Source organism: Aristolochia californica, unplaced genomic scaffold (genome assembly GCF_029961685.1).
Source record: "Aristolochia californica isolate CCGP_79_NKW_82.1479 unplaced genomic scaffold, dmAriCali1.0.hap1 SCAF_148, whole genome shotgun sequence".
NCBI lineage: Eukaryota > Viridiplantae > Streptophyta > Magnoliopsida > Piperales > Aristolochiaceae > Aristolochia > Aristolochia californica.
The window spans coordinates 22,501-37,500 of NW_027181824.1; positions in this window are offsets into that span (position 1 = coordinate 22,501).

Genomic DNA, 15,000 nt, shown 5'->3' on the forward strand with positions numbered 1-15,000 from the left:
AATCAAGCTGATTATGGGTTGAAAATAAAAAAAAAAGAGAGATGTGGGTAAATGGAAAGATGAGAGAAAGAGAGCAGGAGAATCTCAATGATATAGAATTCCAATATGTATGGCCTATGAATCATCTTATAAAAAGCAGTGTAATAAAGCATTAATGTGGATTCGCCCATAATTCGATGAATCCGATTCGGTTCATATTTAAAATGATAATAAATAATAAAATAATAAGGAGCCTTAAGTCAATAGAGACTGAGAAGATTGACTCTGGAACGGATTTAATTGGAAGCTCCATTGCATATAGTTCAGGCCTAGCCATTAACGAAGAAGCTATGGGAACGACGGAACCTGTGACTGCAGAAGATCTATTGCAAATGAATCCTAATTATTCATTGGGTGGGATGGCGAAATTGACCAGTAACCAATTGATTTATTCCGGGAAGTCGTGGGTTAACCCTGCCCTAGGAATGGGGCCCCGGATGACAGAGTAAATATTCGCCCGCGAAAGAAACACTTATTGGATTGCAAAATTTTTTGCTATTCAGTAAAGGTCAAAACAAGATTCGGTATAAAAATGAAAGGCATTTTCCACGAAATAAACGTCCTATATCCTATAAAAAAATCGATATCGATAGATATATATCTAGCTATATATACAATACAAGATATACGGATTCCCGCGTATAACAAACAGATTAAATTAAATATCAAAAAATCCCACGATTTTTTGTAATATTCATGCAATATTCATTATTCATTAAATAATGTGCATCGAATATTATTGAATCGTTTCATTCGCGAGGAGCTGGATGAGAAGAAACTCTCATGTCCGGTTCTGTAGTAGAGATGGAACTGAGAAACAACCATCAACTATAACCCCAAAAGAACCAGATTCCGTAAACAACATAGAGGAAGAATGAAGGGAATCTCTTATCGAGGCAATCATATTTGTTTTGGTAGATATGCTCTTCAGGCACTTGAACCCTCTTGGATTACATCTAGACAAATAGAAGCAGGGCGGCGAGCAATGACACGATATGCGCGCCGCGGTGGAAAAATATGGGTACGTATATTTCCCGACAAGCCTGTTACCCTAAGACCCACAGAAACACGTATGGGTTCCGGGAAGGGATCTCCCGAATATTGGGTATCCGTCGTTAAACGGGTAGAATACTTTATGAAATGGGCGGAGTATCAGAAACTGTAGCTAGAGCAGCTATGTCAATAGCTGCATCCAAAATGCCTATACGAGCTCAATTCATTATTGCGGGATAGGGGTGTGGAAACAAAGGGCTATTTGTGAGGAGAAATACAATCGCAGATTTTTTTATTTCTGGACAAACAATATTTCTTTCTTTTTTCCTTCGCCCTTTGCATTGAAAGAGCTGATAAAAAAAAAAAATGATAATGATATGATTCAAACTCAGACCCATTTGAATGTGGCAGACAACAGCGGAGCTCGGGAATTGATGTGTATTCGAATCTTAGGAGCTAGTAATCGCCGATATGCTCATATTGGTGACGTTATTGTTGCTGTAATCAAAGAAGCAGTGCCAATATGCCTCTCCAAAGATCCGAAGTAATTAGAGCTGTAATTGTACGTACATGTAAAGAACTCAAACGCGACAACGGCATGATAATACGATATGATGACAATGCAGCAGTTGTCATTGATCAGGAAGGAAATCCAAAAGGAACTCGAGTTTTTGGAGCGATCGCTCGGGAACTGAGACAGTTGAATTTCACTAAAATAGTATCATTAGCTCCTGAGGTATTATAAAAAAATACCAGTAGATGAGAGCGGGATCGGAATATCCATGATTATAGGGTACCCGAAATAGATTAATTAGTATAGATTATGTCTTATGCATATACCTTTAATATAATATTTCATAAAAAAAGTAGAACATGTTGATTATATCAAAACAAAGAGGCACCAATAATTATAGTTCATCATGGGTAGGGACACTATTGCCGATATAATAACTTCGATAAGGAATGCTGATATGAATAAAAAGGGAACGGTTCGAATAGCATCTACTAATATCACCGAAAAACATTGTTAGAATACTTCTACGAGAAGGTTTTATTGAAAACGTTAGGAAACATCGAGAAGACAATAAACATTTCTTGGTTTCAACCCTGCGACATAGAAGGAATAGGAAAGGAGCATATAGAAATATTTTTAAGCGTATCAGCCGCCCTGGTTTACGAATATATTCCAACTATCAACGAATTCCTAGGGTTTTGGCGGAATGGGGATTGTCATTCTTTCGACTTCACGAGGGATAATGACGGATCGAGAGGCTCGACTAAAAAGGATTGGAGGAGAAATTTTGTGTTATATATGGTAATCCCGCTGATATCCCGTACTTACTATTTGTGAAAAAGAAAGGAAAGGCAGGTTGTTTAATATCACTTCTCCTCCATTAGTTGCTACTTCAAGGGGGTTACCGGGAATGAAAGAACAAAAATTGATTCATGAGGGTTTAATTACTGAATCACTTCCCAATGGTATGTTCCGGGTTCGTTTAGATAATGAGGATCTGATTCTAGGTTATGTTTCGGGGAGGATCCGACGTAGTTTTATACGGATATTACCCGGAGATAGAGTCAAAATCGAAGTAAGTCGTTATGATTCAACCAGGGGACGTATAATTTATAGACTTCGCAACAAAGATTCGAACAATTAGGCGCCTCTTGAAACATTCCTTTCATGGGGTGCGGATACAATTAGAGGTTCAAAATTCTCAAGAGACTTATTTTCTTCCAAGGAGTGGATTCGGTTTTAAGTTAAGGAATGACAATATGAAAATAAGGGCTTCTGTTCGGAAAATTTGTGAAAAATGTCGATTGATCCGTAGGCGGGGACGAATTATAGTAATTTGTTCCAACCCGAGACATAAACAGAGACAGGGGTAAAGGGGTAATCCTTTTAAAAGGGGATTCTCTAAAGGACCTGATGTACAAAAAAAGGATCTGTTTGACATGAAATGGATATATCCGTATATCTCTGACTCATATTTATGAGAATGATAAAATATGACAAAACCTATACCAAGAATTGGTTCACGTAGGAGTGGACGTATTGGTTCACGTAAGACTGGACGTAGAATACCAAAAGGAGTTATTCATGTTCAAGCGAGTTTCAACAATACCATTGTAACTGTTACAGATGTACGAGGTCGGGTGGTTTCTTGGTCCTCCGCGGGCACTTGTGGATTCAAGGGCACAAGAAGAGGGACACCATTTGCTGCTCAAACCGCAGCAGGAAATGCTATTCGTACAGTGGTGGATCAGGGTATGCAAACGAGCAGAAGTCATGATAAAGGGTCCTGGTCTCGGAAGAGATGCAGCATTACGAGCTATTCGTAGAAGCGGTATACTATTAAGTTTCGTACGTGACGTAACCCCTATGCCACATAATGGATGTAGACCCCCTAAAAAAAGACGTGTGTAAAATAAAAAAAAGATTGAACCCCTTTTTTTTTAATTTCAAGAGAAATAAATGATTCAGAAATCTGATCAAATAATATTAGTATGGTTCGAGAAGAAGTAGCAGTATCCACTCGAAACATTACGGTGGAAGTGTGTTGAATCAAGAGTAGACAGTAAGCGCCTTCATTATGCGCGTTTCATGCTGTTCCCGCTTATGAAGGGTCAAGCAGATATGATAGGTATCGCGATGCGAAGGGCTCTACTTGGGGAAATAGAAGGAGCATGTATCACACGTGCAAAATCCGATAAGTTACCGCATGAATATTCTATGATAGCCGGTATTGAAGAATCTGTACATGAAATTTTCATGAATTTAAAAGAAATTGTATTGAGAAGTAATCTGTATGGACTCTCGACGCATCTATTTGCGTCAGGGGGTCCTAGATATGTAACTGCTCAAGATATCATCTCACCACCCTCCGTGGAAATAGTTGATACTACACAACATATAGCTAGCCTGACAGAGCCAATTGATTTGTGTATTGAATTAAAAATCGAGAGGAATCGCGGATATCGTATGAAAACCCCATCTAACTATCAAGATGGAAGTTACCCTATGGATGCTGTATTCATGCCTGTTCGAAATGTGAATCATAGTATTCATTCTTATGGGAATGGGAACGAGACAACAAGAGATACTTTTCCTCGAAATATGGACAAATGGGAGTTTAACCCCTAAAGAAGCACTTCACGAAGCTTCCCGTAATTTGATTGATTTATTTATTCCTTTTTTACACGCGGAGGAACGGGACACTCATTTAGAGGACAATCAAAACAGGGTGACTTTACCCCTTTTTCCCTTTGATGATGGGTTGGCTAATATAAGGAAAAACAAAAAGGGAAATGCATTGAAATGTATTTTTATTGACCAATTAGAATTGCCTCCCAGGACTTATAATTGTCTTAAAAGGTCCAATATACATACATTATTGGACCTTTTGAGTAATAGTCAAGAAGATCTTATGAGAATTGAGCATTTTCGCATAGAAGATGTAAAAAAAATATGGGACATTTTACAGAAACATTTCGAAATTTATTTACCTAAGAAAAAGTTTTAAATCCATTGGAATTAGTTCATTTTTACTAAAAAAAAATGGTTTTGAATCTTTAGCACGATCCGTATATTTGGAATGTATCCATAATGAAATTTAAGAGATGTATCTAGGGGAGATTCGCTCTGAAACGACTATTCCCTAGATACATACGTTATGGTATTTTTTTTTATTTTATTTCACGGTAAATCCATTTATTTAAAAAAGACCTAAAGTTAGAGATTTATCAATAGGTAATGTTGCTCCAATACCTAACCAAAGAGCTACTGCGGTGCCGATCAAAAAAACGGTTGTAGCTACTGGACGACGAAATGGGTTTTGGAATTTATTAACATTCTCCAAAAAAGGTACTGTCAATAATCCCACCGGTACTGAAACCATTAAAAGAACACCCAACAGCTTATGGGTACTGTACGGAGTATTTGAAATACGGGAAAGAAATACCATTCGGGTAATATTTCCAAGGGAGTTGCAAATGGATCCGCGGTTCACCAATCATTGACGGTTCTAGAACCGCTAGACCTACGGTACATGCAATAGTACCTAGAATAACTACTGGAAAAATATATAAAAGATCGTTAGGCCATGCGGGTTCGCCATAATAATTATGGCCCATCCCTTTAGCCAATTTAGCTCTTAATACAGGATCATTTAAATCAGGTTTCTTTGTTATTGGGATAGGGTGAATTTTTATGGATCCATCCCCCGAGGGAACCGGACATGATAATTTTTCATCATCCGGCTCGAGCAAGAGTCAAAGGAAAAACTGGATCCATAAAAATCGATATGTGAGCCACACATATATGACTCTACATAAAAAAAGATTTATCGGATTCCATTTTTCCGAGTTGCAACTAGCCATTGCAAGGAATTCAGTTCTTACAGGTAAATGCTCAATACCCCAAGTGGGCTTGCAAATTTGATCATGATCAAGTGCTTTTTGGATGGTCTCATGCCTTGTGATTTGTGTTTATCCCCACGATATATAGAGCCTTCTTACGTTACATACAAAGGATTTACTTGTTACTAATAAAGTCTAGCCTTGCTCTTCCTTAGATCCCTTGTTTCACTCCGATAGTATCATAGATCGGGATCGATGCACAGGAAATGAATGCGTTTCCATACTATAAGTAAATAGATAGAACGTAATCTGGTTTATTTCACATTACTTATTCTACCGGATCTTACGGAGCCTGTTCATGCGCAACATGATTAGGGTCTGATCATAGAAAAGATTCTCCTCAAACGAACCAGCCTATCCTGTGTAAGGGGGCTTACACGTTGGTTGGAATAGAGACACATTTGGTTGTGAATTCCAATGTGGCAGATAAAATCATATATCCGCACGGCCAAATCGATAGTTCAAGTCACACACTCCCATAATCCATCTCTCTTCGGGGAATCCACTTCAACTACTCGTATCAAATTAAAGAATACTTTTGGGTTAGTTGAGGGAAAATTTCCAACTAAAATGTCTTATTTTTTTTTTCAATAATCCATATTTGTAGCAATGAAATACTATAGTTCCTCGCCGAAACGAAATGATATATGATCAATTACAAATATCTATAGTATGTCTTCTCTATAAAGGACCTGAAATACCTTGCTTACGTATCATTTGGGAAGTGCATTAACATAAATACGGTAGTAAGAAGAGGTAATACAAAAGTGTGTAAACTATAAAAACGGGTCAAAGTGGATTGACCCACACTAGCACTTCCACGTAATAGCTCTACCAAAGGCGAACCTATTACAGGAATCGCTTCAGGTACGCCTGTCACGATTTTGACTGCCCAATAACCAATTTGGTCCCAAGGTAAGGAATAACCAGTTACACCAAAAGATGCAGTCAATACAGCCAAAACCACACCCGTAACCCAAGTTAATTCGCGAGGTTTTTTAAATCCACCTGTGAGATAGACACGAAATACGTGCAGGATCATCATTAGAACCATCATACTTGCTGACCATCGATGCACTGATCGGATTAACCAACCAAAGTTGGCTTCAGTCATTATGTATTGAACAGAGGCAAAAGCCTCCGTAACGGTCGGACGATAGTAAAAAGTCATAGCAAAACCCGTAGCCACTTGTACTAAAAAACAAGTAAGTGTGATCCCCCCTAGACAATAAAATATGTTGACATGAGGAGGAACATATTTACTAGTTATATCATCGGCAATCGCCTGAATCTCGAGACGTTCCTCGAACCAATCATATACTTTATTGAGATAGGTAAACCGACGGACCCCCCTAAGAACCGTATATGAAAATTTCATCTCGTACGGCTCAAGCGGAAACACCAAAATACTGGTTAAAACAGATATGTAATAGAAAGTTTGAAACTTATTAATAACTTGGTTCAAACATCTCTGAGGGTATGAAGGAACCAAAATCCGAAATCCCCCCTTTTTGATGATAATGCTAAAATCTCAAGTGGGCTCATCCGTCTTTATATTGATCGTTACAGGCCTCTTGAATTTTCTCTTCCCCCTTTTTTTTTATTTGATTTGTTGTTTGTGCGTCATTTTTTTTACTATTGATAGGAATTCTCTTGTTGAGACCCTATGATTTGATTGAAACCTCAGATTCATACTAGAACCACGATGATTCGCCCTAAAGCTAAGCCCAAAGGTTCTCTGAGTAAGAACCATTTGATCATCACTTACTTAATGAATGAATGTTATGACTAAAAATCCAGAGAAAGATTTGTCCCTCGGTCAAAGTCAAAATAAACACGATTCGGAAAGAGAAAAAATCGTTCGATTTCTGAAATACCTCTTTGAAAATTTTTGGAGTAGGAGTCCGGTCGCGAGGTCTGAATAGTAGGTATGAATCATAGTTCAAATATTTCTCTTGAGCTATTCCATGTATTCCGTGCTCCAGATACTCGAATAAATATCCGACGGGGCAGAACCATCTCCATTGAGATGAGATGACAGACCCATTTCTGCACTATCAATAGGATCAATTATAACAAGTCACACACTCATATTCCGGAACTACCGAAACAACGAAATTCCGCGGTCGAACTACCAGAATGGTCCAGAAATCCGAGTCCTAAGTGATTCATTTTTGATTCAAAAGCTAGGACTTCGTTGTTCTTGTGGGCCTAACTCATTGAAATTCCATCCAGTAAAACGGAAGAATTATAAATCTCCAAAATAATAGATAGGAATATCGCAAATAGAGCCATTGCGACACCCATTAAGGGGGTAGTTCCCCATCCAGGAGCTACTTTACCATATTCCGAATTCAATGGTTTCAATAAATCCCCTGTAAGAGTTCTTCTTGGCCCAGATCTAGAACTGTCCTCAACGGTTTGTGTAACCATAAATCCTATTGCATTGGTTGAGATCTGTTGACTTTGTATACTATTCCGTTGTAAATAAACGATCTTGTCGTAACGTGGATCCACCATATCGTGGTCTTGAAATTTTCTAATAATGGAAACAGCAACCTTAGTCGCCATCTCTATATCCGGTTCACTTGTAAGCTTTACTGGGTATGCCTTATATACCGCTTTTGGGCAGCCCTCTCAACAACTAAGAGATCCGTTCGAGGAACACGGAGACTAGTTGAAATGATGAACCTCCCCTATTAGTTGGGAGGCTCATTACTTCAATTGAGATAATGAAAAATCATTTCATCTTTTTAGTCGAAATCCTAGGCGGGTCTCGAAAAAAGATAGCGAAAAAAATTATCCCTAGAGTCGAAATTAACAGGAATGTATAAACCAATGCTTCCATAGATTCGATCGTGGTTTACAATTATAGCTTCCACACCTGTGCATTTGGGATCATTTCCCAGACAAGGAAAGGGTAATATTTAAAGAAAAGCAATAATGAAAATACAAATTTCTCCGGTACCCCGCCTATACCTATGCTAAAAAAAAAAAAATAGAGGCGAATGATGCCAGACCAGAACAACGTTGTATCAAACTACTTGTCTCCTTGTAGTTGGATCCCCAAGTTTTTGGAATGCCCCAAATTCGACTTGAGCATCCAAATCTGGGTCAATCCCAGCAAAAACATCTCTGAACAAGGTTCTAGCACCGTGCCAAATGTGTCCGAAAAAGAAGAGCAAAGCAAACGAAGCATGTCCAAAAGTGAACCAACCCCTTGGACTGCTACGAAAAACGCCATCAGATTTCAAAGTAGCACGATCTAATTCAAAAATTTCCCCCAATTGCGCACGTCTAGCATATTTTTTCACAGTAGCGGGATCACTATAGCTGATTCCATTGAGTTCGCCACCATAGAACTCAACAGTTACGCCTACTTGTTCGACACTATATTTTGATTCTGCCCTTCTAAAAGGAACATCGGCTCGCACAATTCCGTCTCCGTCTACCAAAACGACTGGAAATGTTTCAAAAAAAGTAGGCATACGGCGTACAAAAAGCTCATGCCCCTCTTTATCTCTAAAGACGGGGTGCCCTAACCACCCAACAGCTATTCCATCCCCGTTGTCCATTGAGCCTGCTCGGAATAATCCCCCTTTCGCCGGATTATTACCGATGTAATCATAAAAAGCTAATTTTTCGGGAACTTTAGACCAAGCTTCTGATAAACTCAGATTTTCGGCTAGTCCGGTGCCAACTCTTCGATATATTTCTTGTTGGAAGTACCCCTGATCCCATTGATAACGGGTGGGCCCAAATAATTCGACAGGGGTAGTTGCTGAACCATACCACATAGTTCCAGCAACTACAAAAGCTGCAAAAAAGACAGCAGCGATACTACTGGAAAGGACAGTTTCAATATTACCCATACGTAATCCTTTGTATAGTCGTTGGGGCGGGCGGACACTAAGATGGAATAGGCCCGCTAATATGCCCAATGTCCCCGCTGCAATATGATGGGAGGCTATTCCCCCCGGAACAAAAGGATCAAAACCTTCTGCCCCCCACGCTGGATTTACAGGTTGTACTTTTCCGGTTAGGCCATAGGGGTCGGACACCCATATTCCAGGACCATACAAGCCTGTTACATGAAATGCACCAAAACCAAAGCAAGCCAACCCTGAGAGAAATAAATGAATTCCAAAGATCTTGGGCAAATCCAAGGAGGGTTTTCCCGTACGTTCATCACAGAAGATTTCTAGGTCCCAATACACCCAATGCCAGATGGCTGCTAAGAAGCACAAGCCGGAAAACACAATATGTGCCCCGGCCACACCTTCGTAACTCCAAATACCCGGATTCGCTACAGTTCCTCCTGTGATACTCCAACCACCCCATGAATTGGTTATTCCTAAACGAGTCATGAAGGGTATAACGAACATACCCTGTTCCACATTGGATCAAGAACGGGGTCAGAGGGATCAAAAACCGCTAATTCATATAGGGCCATCGAGCCGGCCCAACCAGCAACTAGAGCTGTATGCATTATATGGACAGAAAGTAAGCGACCGGGATCATTCAATACGACGGTATGAACACGATACCAAGGCAAACCCATGGAAATACCCCTTTTTTATCAAAGATAAATGGACACTATGTGACTTTATCGCATTGGAAAAGACTATGCTATGGCCCTCCGCCTTTCAGTGGATTATCTCGAGGCAAGGGTTAATATTTATTCCCTTCCATTGGAAATAATTGAACAATTCAATTCTGTTCGTAGGAACAAAGAGAAACAAATCTATTCTATACCCGATAAGTACCAATACGCAATGGGGGGGGGCTGGTCCCATTTTTTTTTGAGCAAATGCATAGAGACTTGTTCATCATTCGAATGACCCATTCGTAATAATTTTTTTTTCCGTTATTCATTCTGTCTTACTCCATGAACCCTCCAATCTATGGATAAAATCCAATAAACGTTTTTAAAAATAAACGAAAATATTAGGAAGGTGAGAAAGCCATTGTTACGTTTCCACATCAAAGTAAAATATAGTACTTAGTGCTTTTTTTTAACTTAATGCCCATTGGTGTTCCAAAAGTGCCTTTTCGGAATCCTGGAGAGGAAGATGCAGTTTGGGTTGACGTATAGTGCGACTTGTCAGACATATTGGGTCATATGGGATTTCCCCGTTCTCTCCCCCGATCGAGATACCCCCTGTTTTGCCCAAGAAAGATTGATTGAATCGTTAATAATAATTAGAATTCGAATTCGGAGCGTGAAGCGCAATTAGATCAATTTTTTTGTTGGTTTGGGGATCAAAATTATATCAATTAATCCGTATTATCAACTAGAATAATTTATGGTTAGGTTGGACCAATAAGAAGTATCCAGGCTCCGTTCAGGAAATACCAAATTGGGAATCTACGGATAATTACCGCTTGTATCATAACGGATTCTTATTATATTTATATTATACCATAACATAATGTATAATATAAGTGATCTTAAACTGCCAATCAATAAAGTAATATGATGAATACATCAAATATCTGGTATTGGTGGAAGGCATGAAACCGGCCGAATTGAAAAAAAAAAAAAACAAGTCGTAGCAAAAGCAAAAAGAAGTGGTACTGGGATTATTTGTACTATATGTGCAAATAGAATTCGGGCAGATTTTTACCCGGAGTAGAGCATAAACCTAAAAGAATTGAGGAGGCCCGTTTAGGAACAAGAAAATAACATCGCGATTCGAATCTCGATGAAACCAATACATCAATGAGAGGTTAGTTCGATAAGTTCAATGAATTCTTTTTTTTTTTTATTATAGGTTAAAATTCTTATAGGTTAAAGGGAAGCGATTCAAAACTCATGTTTCTTAAAAATGGAAGAAAAAGCCTCTTCGTTTAGTTAGGAAAAAACTTTTTTTTTACGAAAAAACAAAAACAAAGAGGGCTGGAATCGACACATTGATTCTTTTTTTTTTTTTTGTTTCGCCATTTTTTGAACCGTATGCATCTAAAGGCGCGTGTGCGGTTCCGAAGGAAATTTTGTCCTAATCAACCGACTTCATCGAGAAAGATTACTTTTTTTAGGGCAAGAGATTGATAGCGAGATCTCAAATCAAATTGTAGGTCTCATGATATATCTCAGTATAGAGGATGCGACCAGGGATCTTTATTTGTTTATAAACTCTCCCGGCGGGTGGGTAATCCCCGGAATAGCTATTTATGACACTATGCAATTTGTGTCACCAGATGTACATACAATATGCATGGGATTAGCCGCTTCAATGGGATCTTTTATCCTGGTCGGAGGAGAAATTACCAAACGTCTAGCATTCCCTCACGCTTGGCGCCAATGAGTTTTTTTTTTATTTGAGAGAAAACATAAGACTATGCCTTCGCTATACGGAATATAAATAATAAGTAATAATAGCATGGCACCTCGAGCTCGATATTAACAAACCATTATTTCATTTTTTTTCCATAACATGAGATTCCGTATCGAGATAGTAGTATGAAACAAAGGTTATTTCCCGATTTCATCTTCTGTATCGGAGGTCTGTTTCAGCGTCACAAACAAATCCTTTTTTGCTTCTACACCAGAAGTCTCTTTCCGATATTTAGGTTATGAAAGAGTACGAAAGAAAAAAAAATTTAACTTATTTGATCCGATCAGAAAGATACTTTGGGATTGCAGAATCACAGACGAGATAAAAAAAAATATATAAAGCAACGGAACCATCATAGTATTTTTGGCTCCTCCGAAAGGAAGGATGGTAAATGGAGCATTCAACGATCTGGATCTGATGGATCTTATTTGTCTCTTTCTTCAATGGAAGGGAAAAGGAAATTCCATTTAGGAGCCGTATGCAATGCACAAAAAAATATGCCTGTACGGTTGTTCAATTCTATCTTTTTCCTCTTGCTTGTTATTCTTTATCCTACCCCTTCATGCGATCGCGCGAGATAGGGGAACCATTCATTATGTTATTATATCGCCAGGGTTATGATCCACCAACCTGCTAGCTCTTTTTATGAGGCATCAACAGGAGAATTTATCCTGGAAGCGGAAGAACTACTAAGACTACGCGAAACCCTCACAAGGGTTTATGTACAAAGAACGGGAAAACCCTTATGGGTTATATCCGAAGACATGGAAAGGGATGTTTTTATGTCAGCAACAGAAGCCCAAGCTCATGGCATTGTTGATCTTGTAGCGATCGAAAATAACGGGGGTTTCGCATAAAAATCCTAGATTCTATCTCGAACCATAATTAGAATGATCCGTAAGTTCATATTTTATGTTCTTACCCAGGTAAAAAATTAAGAAGTAATTCATCATGATCGGGTGTTAGGGATCGATCTAAACCGGCTTTTGGATACGATGCAGCATGCCAACTATTAAACAACTTATTAGAAATACAAGACAGCCAATCCGCAATGTTACGAAATCCCCTGCTCTTCGAGGATGTCCTCAGCGTCGAGGAATATGTACTAGGGTGTATGTGCGACGCGTTCAGATCATGGGCTGGAACAAATGAGACAATTTTTCCAGTATCAATGACCAGTACCAACGAATAGGATGGAATGGAGACGAACTCAATTCACTATCTAAAAATAGTGATCTATCATATACCTATATTGTGTTATTGTGTATGGTATGGTATGGAATTTATGGTTTCCATTGGTGCAAATCCAATCACCTCAATTTGAGATGAAAAGCAATTCCCCATTGGTAGCAAGTGGTATCCATTAAGCGGGGAAATTGAATTTTAAAAACAGAATAATTCTGTTCCTACTCTTGCAAGAACGGACTAACAGGGTCAGCTACCTAGCCAACCTTCACAACTAAATGCCGTCACTGTATGGATAGATCTCGTTGTGAAAAGACCTATTACTGTATAATTCATGGGTAGAGCCAAAGAGTGTGAACTGTACAAGTTACCAAAACATTGATTAAATGAGTAAGGGGCTCCGGTGTATAGAGAGGACCTCACCGTTTAAGAAGTAACCATAGAAACGATGGAAACCACTATTTCTATTTTATTTCTATTTTATTTATTTATCCATTTACTACGTATTTATTACTATTTATTTGATACTTAATATCGGTCAAATTTTGTATTTTAATATCGGTCAAAAATATTTTTTATTTTATTTTGGGGCGAAATGCAAATGCCTGGAAGAAATAAAAAATCGTGGTTGGGAAGGTCATAGTAGCAAAAGCCATTGGAATTTTTATTTTATACATCGGAAGAATCCGTTTTGTTATTAATTAAACTAGAAGAGGGGAAAAGAATGACTGAAAGAAAAGAAATCAATTAGTTATTCATCAAAGTTTTATTTGATTCAATGACCAGAGTTAGACGAGGATATATAGCTCGGAGACGTCGATCAAAAATGCGTTTATTTGCATCAACCTTTCGAGGGGCTCATTCAAGACTTACTCGAACTATTATGCAACAGAAAATGAGAGCTTTGGTTTCTACTCATCGGGATAGAGGCCGGCAAAAGAGAGATTTTCGTCGTTTGTGGATCACTCGGATAAACGCGGTAACCCGCGAGGATAGGGTATCCCATAGTTATAGTAGATTTATACACGATCTGCGCAAGAGACAGTTGCTTCTTAACCGTAAAATACTTGCACAAATAGCTATATCAAATAAGAATTGTCTTTACATGATTTCTAATGAAATCCTCAAATAAGGAGATTTAAGGAATTCGACGGAATGATTTAAACGGAGTTCCCCGGAGAATGAACTCCGGGAAGATAGAATCGAAATTCATATGATAACAGTAGGAATGAATAAACACGCTTCAATAATAAAAAAAAGATTTCTCCCCCCCCCATTATTTTTTCTTTTTTTCTTATGACGCGACAATCTAATCTCTCGGCTTTTCCAACAAAACATCAATCGGAGTTTGAGTTCCAATTCGAGTTTTTATTCAATTCGGGTGGTGGGTCTACTTATTTCTGCTTCTAGGGCCGGTAGTTCTAGGGAACTACTCGGCTCTCTCAAATTGTTTCTCATTATTAAGAAAAGGTAATGAAGATAAAATGCGAGCTTGTTTTATAGCGATAGTAATTAATCTTTGTTGTTTCAAAGTCAATCTGTTCACTCTTCTAGATAATATTTTTCCTTGTTCACTAATAAATTGACTAATTAAGCTCATGTTTCTATAATCAATTCGATCCCCCGATCCAATTGGGGGCAAACGCCTACGAAAAGATCGCTTGGATTTACGAAAGGGTCGCTTGGATTTATCCATGGTTTATTTCTTATCTCTAAAATCCTAGTTTATTTCTTCATTCATTTCGGATCCGACCGAAAGAGGACTTGATTTGTTTATTTTATATTATTTTTATATTATAATAATATAATATATGTATATGTTTATTTTCATTTTTATAATTTAAAATATTTATTTTAATATTATATTAATTATATATTAATTATATTATTAATTAAATTAAATTATTTAATTCGATTTTTTTTATTTATTTATTATTTATATTTTTTAGCTTCTTCCTGTTACTTGGAAAAGGGGCACTGATGTTCTGCTCAATCTATTTCTTTATCTCCCCATGAATCGTATGCTTGT